Genomic DNA, 8,059 nt, shown 5'->3' on the forward strand with positions numbered 1-8,059 from the left:
TCGCAGGACATGAGGGTTTCTTTGCTCCACACTCTTGCCACCCCTTGGTGTCATCAGGCTTCACTCTGTAGAATCCGAGGGCTGTGAAATGTTACACCTGGTTTATAGCCGGCTTTTCCGGCTAACAGCACAATATGAACTACTTTCCTCTGCAGACATTTCTCTTATAAGCACATGTTTAATGGTAGCAAAAGCCGCTGCTGGAGCGCTGCCAGGATTTTCTTAACCGATTCCTTGTTGTTGGGACACTGGGCTTTGTTTTCACGGTAGATTGCAAAACTGACCGTAGATTCCTCCCACCCCAGGAGCGAGCATGCTCCTTTGCAATGTGACTTTGCAGCTCCTCCCACAAAGAGGCGGAGTCTATTTCTCCGTCCCTTGAATCTGGGTTTGCCCATGTGACTTGCTTTGGCCAATGCAACCCTTTCCCATGTGAGGCAGCTGGAAAGGGGCCGTGGGCTGGGGCTTGCTCTCTGGCTCACCTGGGACCCCGGGGGACCCGGGTGGGAACAAGCCTTGCTAGCCTGCGGGGCGATGAGACCCAGGTGGTCGTGTCATCCTGGCACTCCAGCTGACGTGGGAGCAACCGCGGATGCCTGGTCAGGCCATCCTGGACCACCCAGCCCAAAGGAGAAGAATCATCTGGTCGACCCACCGAAAGATGGGGAATAATCCAGGTTTGCTGCTTGAAGCCGCTGAAGCTCGAGAATGGTTTGTTACACAGGAAAAGCTGATGCAGCTTCAGGTCGGCTCTTTTCTTTCGCTCAGCTAATTGCTACGAACGTTGGGCTATTTATCCCTCAAAGTCATTGCGAAGACGCAAGGAGATGTTATGTCAGCATCCCAGGCAGGACTCAATATCCAGGGGATCCCCTTTCACATCCTGGTGGTCGCAATGTGACTTGTGACTCATCCTGTTTCCCCTTGGTTCTCCCTCCCGTCCCTCCGTATCCCAAGTGGACTCATCCTTCAGGTTTTCTGGAACTATCAGCATTTAAATGTAAACATAATCGTGCGGACTCAAGTATGTAAAGGCAGTTGTGTGAAGACCTCTAGTGCTTGGATTCCAGGTCTCTGGTCCCTCCAGACACTCCTTCTTGAAGTCAGGCATGGCCACGTGACTCGTTTTGACCACTCAAATGTGAATGGTAACTTTGAAGAACGGTCGCGTGGCGCCGTGTGCTTCCCTCCCCTACCGCAGAGAACCCGGAGCTTTGTGCTAAGAGCGCGGCAACCTCACGTGGTCCCGAAATTCTGGGTCCCCCGTGAAGTTTCGATGGGCTTCCCTGATGACTCACGTTGGACTAGATGCATGAGAAAGAAAAAACTTTCCATCTTGTATCGTGCTGGCCTTTGTCACAGCAGCAGAGCCCCACTGTTGTGGGTTGAGCTCTGTTCTCCCAAACACATGCGGAAATCCTAACCCCCAGAATGCGGCCTTGTCTGGAGAAAGGGTAACTAGTTAAGCTGAGATCATCCAACACGCCTGGTATCCTTGCAGCAAGATGTCATGACGATTCGAGGGCAGAGCGCCATGTGAGGACAGAGGCAGGGATCGGAGCAAAGCAGGCACGAGCCAAGGAGCTGCAAGATTGGGGGCGATCACCAGAAGCCAGGGAGGGCCAAGGGAGCCTTCTACCCAGAGTCTCAGAGGGCACATGCCCACGCCGATGCCTCCGGAGCTGTGAGAGAATCCATTTCTGTTGTTGTGAGCCACCCAGTCTTCCGGACTTGGTGACGGCAGCCCCAGGAAACGAATACCCTGACTGTACCTTGGCTGATGCAACAGTCGACCACGGCAACCTCTTTCCGTCACCCCGGTGTCGTTTAGTGACACTCTGCACGCACCAGGCTCAATGCCCAGCGCTCCACGTACAATATCGTTTCACTCATTTTTGTTCTTTATTGTTTACCTCTACTTTATTTATTGTGTTCCAACCACGTGCCCCGGCACTTTCCTCTAAAGCCCTGGGGAAGCACAGGGAACCAAACGGCCCCCTGGCAGGCTGGCAAGGCTAGAGGGATAGACACTGAGCAGGATGGCCACGTGGATGTGTGTTTGGCTTTACCGAGGAGGTGGAATTTGGACAGAGACTGGAAGGAGGCCCCACAGGTCCAGCCTTGAAGATTTAGTGGCCCTCTGCCTGGACTCCTCTTCCAGAAGGGGAATGGGAAACCAAGTCCCAAGTACCAAGTTCATGGGCTGGAAAATCAAGGCGCTATTAAAAATGAAATTGCAGGGGGAAGAGATTTGTGATACGTTGTTGAGTTTAAAAAAACAGCTTTAGGAGAGCCTGGTTGGCTCAGTCCGTTAAGCGTCCGACTTCGGCTCAGGTCATGATCTCACGGTTCATGGGCTCGAGCCCCGCATCGGGCTCTGTGCTGACAGCTCAGAGCCTGGAGCCTGCTTCCGATTCTGTGTCTCCCTCTCTCTCTGACCCTCCCCCATTCATGCTCTGTCTCTCTCTGTCTCAAAAATAAATAAACATTAAAAAAAAAAATTTAAAAAAAAAACAGCTTTAGCCAAGATTTCTCAGAGAGGACACAAGTACAGAAATCGTAAGAGAAAATACTGGCAAATTGAACTTCATCGAGATGTATGGCCTTTATTCTTCCAAAGGCACGATTACGATAATGAGAAGGCTCTTAAACGCAGAGAACAAACTGAGGGTTGATGGGAGGTGGGCGGGGGAGGGGGGGAAATGGGTGATGGGCAGTGAGGAGGGCACTTGTTGGGATACTCACTGGGTGTTGTATGGGAGCGATGAATCATGGGAATCTACCCCCAAAACCAAGATCACACTGTATACACTGTATGTTAGCCAACTTGACAATAAATTATATTTAAAAAAAAAAGATAATGAGAAGGCAAGTCACAGACTAGGAGAAAATGTCTGCAAAACGTATCTAGGGACCCCTGACTGGCTCTGTCTGAGAAGCGTGCTACTCTTGGTCTCGGGGTTGTGAGTTTGAGCCTCATGTTGGATGTAGACATTACTTAAAAATAATAAAAATCTTAAAAAAATATGCATATCTAACCAAGGACTTCTATCCACGATATATAGAGAAGCTCTCAAATTACCCAATAAAAACATGGGCAAAAATTGTGAATCAGTTCTCACCAAAAGAAAAGACAGAAGGGGCGCCTGGGTGGCTCAGTCGGCTGAGCGTCCAACTTCGGCTCAGATCATGATCTCACAGCTTGTGAGTTCGAGCCCCGCGTTGGGCTCTGTGCTGACAGCTCAGCGCCTGGAACCTGCTTCGGATTCTGTGTCTCCCTCTTTCTCTGCCCCTCCCCAACCCGTGCCATGTCTCTGTCTCTCAAAAAATAAATAAACATTAAAAAATTAAAAAATAATAAGAAAATACAGAAATGCCACAGAAGCACACGAAAAGGTATTCAGAATCATCGGTCATCAGGGAAATGTAAAAGCAGTGAGATAGCAACATTCACCGAAATGACTATGATAAGAAAGATTGACAACAAGTACGGTGAGGATTCGAAGCAGCTAAAACTCTCATTCGGGGGCGTCTGGATGGATCAGTTGGTTAAGTGTCCGACTTTGGCTCAGGTCATGATCTCGCGGTTTGTGAGTTCGAGCCCCGCATCGGGCTCTGTGCTGACAGCTCAGAGCCTGGAGCCTGCTTCCGATTCTGTGTCTCCATCTGTCTCTGCCCCTCCCCGGTTCATGCTCTGTCTCTCTCTGTCTCAAAAATAAACAAAACATTAAAAAAAAAAAAAAATAAAAATAAAACTCTCATTCATTGCGGGTGGGAATACAGAATGCTACAGCCATTTTGGAAACCCGTGTGGCAGTGTCTTATGAAATTAAATGTATATTTACCATACAACTCAGTGATTCTCTTCCTAGGTATTTATCCAAAAGAAATGAAAGATGTATGTCCATCTGTATGTGTGCGCACATTCTTATGAACAGCATTGTTCCTAATTGTCCCAAACAGGAAACAACCCAAATGCCCATCGACAGGTGAATGGATAAACAAAGTGGATGGAATACTACTCAGCCGTAAAAAGGAGTGAGTGATAGATGCAAAGAACAACATAGATGAGTCTCAAAAACCTTATACTAAGTAAAGGAAGCAAGAGTTCCTCCTGAGTGGTTCCATCATACGAAACTCTAGAAGAGGCAAATCTAATCTATAGTGACAGAGAGCAGACCAGTGGGTACCTGGGCCGGGAAGCTGAAGGGAAGGGTTTGACTGGGAAGAGACACAAAGGAAGTTTTTGGAGGGTGACGGAAGCCAGCGTCCTCTGCCGGACCAGAGGGGTAGCTACATGGGTGTGTTAAATTTGTTACAATGCAACAAATTATAAACATAAAATGGATGAATTATATTGTATTCAGTACAACAATAACAGATTAAACTGATTAAAACAATAACAGATCTGGGGCCCCTCAGTCAGTTAAATGATCCGACTCTTGATTTTGGAGCAGGTCATGATCTTGAGGTTCCGTGGGTTCAAGCCCCACGTCGGCTCTACGCGGTCCGTGTGGAGCCTGCTTGGGATTCTCCCTCCCTCTCTCTCTCTCTCTCTCTCTCAAAATAAAGAAATAAAAACTTTAAAACAACAACAACAACATCAGGTCTTAGGGAAATGGTTGACTCTTGGTGATCACCAAAGTATCAGACCACTGCCTGCCTGTGAGACTAGGTCCAAGTCATTATACCTCCTCACCAAGTAAGAATCACCACCCGCCTCATTGTGCGATCCCTTGTGAGCATTAGAAGTGATTCAGGGAGAGACCCCAAAAGATCATAGTACATGACGGTAATGATTGTTACTTTTAATAATCATAAAGAAGGGTAAGTTTCCTTAAGCGTTCTTAGTGTCCTCTCTCCATCTACTGAGAATTCATCCACGCACCCATCCGTGCATCCATGCACCCATCCACGCACCCATTCATCCATCCATGCACCCATGCACCCATCCATGCATCCATCCATGCACCCATCCATGCACCCATGCACCCATGCACCCATCCATGCACCCATGCATCCATCCATGCACCCATCCACGCACCCATTCATTCATCCATGCACCCATGCACCCATCCATGCACCCATTCATCCATCCACGCGCCCATCCATGCACCCAAGCATCCATCCACGCACCCATCCATGCACCCATCCATGCACCCATCCACGTACCCATTCATCCAACCATGCACCCATGCATCCATCCATGCACTCATCCACGCACCCATTCATTCATCCATGCACCCATCCATGCACCCATGCACCCATCCATGCACCCATTCATCCATCCATGCACCCATCCATGCATCCATGCACCCATCCACGCACCCATTCATTCATCCATGCACCCATGCACCCATCCATGCACCCATTCATCCATCCACGCGCCCATCCATGCACCCAAGCATCCATCCACGCACCCATCCATGCACCCATTCACCCATCCATGCACCCATCCATGCATCCATGCATCCATCCATGCACCCATCCACGCACCCATTCATTCATCCATCCATCCACACGCCCATCCACGCACCCAAGCATCCATCCACGCACCCATCCATGCACCCAAGCATCTATCCACGCACCCATCCATGCACCCATCCATCCATCCATCCATCCACACGCCCATCCACGCACCCAAGCATCCATCCACGCACCCATCCGTGCACCCCAGCACCCATCCATGCACCCATTCACCCATCCACGCACCCATGCACCCATCCACACACCCATCCACGCACCCAAGCACCCATCCACGCACCCATCCACGCATCCAGCACCTGTCTATGTGATCAGCACTGTGCTTCACCCTATGAATTCAGCAATAGAGAAGAAGAAGTGCTATCCTGTGGGCTTACATTTTAGGGCAAGAAAAGGATACCAAGCAAACAGTAGACAGAAGATGAATTCCAGTGTGACAAATGCTGGGAAGGGGGCTCCAGGGAACCATGGGCCAGTGTAACAGGGTCTTAAGCCAGTCAGGGTCAGGAGACCCTTCCTTGGTAAAGGACCGTTTGAGGTGGCCCTCAGGGGTGGTGCGGAGTCACTCAGGCCCAGGGTCATGGCACAGGCAAAGGCCCGGAGCAGGGAAGGGCCATGGAGAAGGAACACTTTGCTGGCTGCACAGTCTCTTCCAGCTCTGTTCGCCTCGCATGAATGACTTTCCCTCCTGGTCCGGGAGCTGGGGTTGAGAGCAGGGGGAGCCCAGCCTGGACTGCAAGCCACAGGTGTTTGGTCATCTTGGCCACAGGAGACCCCACCTCACCCCCCCTCTCCTAGGCCCTGGCCTTCCCCACCGCCCCACACTGAAAACTGAAACTTTCCCTTAGAAACCTGTCCAGACCTCTGAACAGCCCAATTCAAATCCCTTTTGTCTGAGGCCTTCCTCACGCCCAAGGGTATGTTGTACTTCCTGACACGGAGCTTCCTGCCTCCGGCTCAGGTAAACTTGGCAGCTGCCCTTGGCCGGAAACCTGCTTTTCACAAGTTCATTGGCCCTGTGATGCTGCTGCCTTTGTGATGGGGGGTGGGGGCAGCAGCTGACCAGGAGGTGGTGAGCAGGGGGATCTCCTTCAAGAGGCCGTTCCTGACCCCCTCTCTGCAGCACCCTCTCTCCAGTAATCGTGACATTGGCAGGGAGATAGAGAGGCGTGGGAAACAGACTCTGGAGTTAGTTGCATCCGGCCTCTCGAGCCTCAGTTTCCTCATCTGCAAAATGGGTTTAATATGGCGTCGACCTACTTCATGCAGTTGCTGGGGGATGATCTCAGACCAACACACATCATCCTTAGCGCTCAGAGCAAGGGCTTAATCCGGGGCATGAATTGTCGCTATTCTTCCTGTTGCTGCTACAAGGGCCATTGAGCAAGGACTCACCCCAAGGCCAGGCCACTGCCTCCGGGACCACACGAGCGACAAGGTGTTCTAGCGCCCTTTTTGCGGGTTGGGACAACGGAGTGTCAGCAAAGCCACGGGATGGGCTCCAGGTCCCACAGGTGGGGCAGGCAAAGCTAGCAGTGAACTGAAGATGCGGGGACACCGAGGCCTGGGCCCTCACCGAGCGGACTCTGAGCCCCCGAGGGTGCACGGCTGCGCACACTGATGGTGGGGGAGGGGCGCCAGGCTCACCGGGCTGTGGCCTTGGACCTCCGGGGCTCATTCCTCCTTCCCACCGAGAGATCCTGGGCCAGCCACTTCACCTTCTTGAGCTCGGCGTCTGCCTTTGGAAGCCGAGATCATACATAGTCCCTGCCCCGCAGGGGCCATGGGGGCATCGATGAGGAAGGGGGTGGGAAGCCAGAGCCCAAGGCCTAGTGCCCCGTGGAGCTGACGGGGCAGGTAGAGGCAAGAAGGCCAAGCCTGGAAGTTCTGGAGGGCAAGCACGTTTCCCTACCCGCCCCCCGGCCCCCGATTTCACATCCTTGGCAGAAACCTTTCGCAGAGGGTTGGCAGCAAGATGAAGTTCGACGGGTGACAGAAAAATCTCAAATCGGCCTATTTTTCTAAGTGGGGTATTTTTTCATTTCACACTGGTGTGAGAGGAATGTTCTTGGCCCAAGAGTTGCTGTATTCGGCTCATTCATTTATTCAGGCATTTCCCGCACACGGGTCACGTAAGGCCAGCCTGAGCTGAGGGTCTTTGTATTTGCTGTTCCCTCCGTCTGGATCACTGTTCGCCCGGTGGCCACCTTCTTAGCATTCTAGCTAGGCGCAAACACCTGCCCTCAGAGAGGTCTTCCCGGGGCACCCTGTAAAATAAACTCCATCCCCTTCCCCACTGTGGTTTCTTCGTGGCGCTTTGACTATCTGACATTGTGTTTTAAAGGTGCCTGTGTGCTCTCTGTCTCTCCCATTAGATTGTGAGCCCCTGAGGTCACTGACGGTCTCCAAGCCATTCACATCCCTGTTGCCTAAAACGTACCTGGCACACAGAAGGTGCTCAATAAGTACTCGTTAAGTGAATGAGTGAAGTGCTCTATGCTCTAACTCAGACGTTTCCTGAGCACCTATGGTCTGTGAGCTGTGGATATGGAAATAAATCAGACACCGTCCTTGG

This window comes from Panthera leo, chromosome A3 (assembly GCF_018350215.1).
Source record: "Panthera leo isolate Ple1 chromosome A3, P.leo_Ple1_pat1.1, whole genome shotgun sequence".
NCBI lineage: Eukaryota > Metazoa > Chordata > Mammalia > Carnivora > Felidae > Panthera > Panthera leo.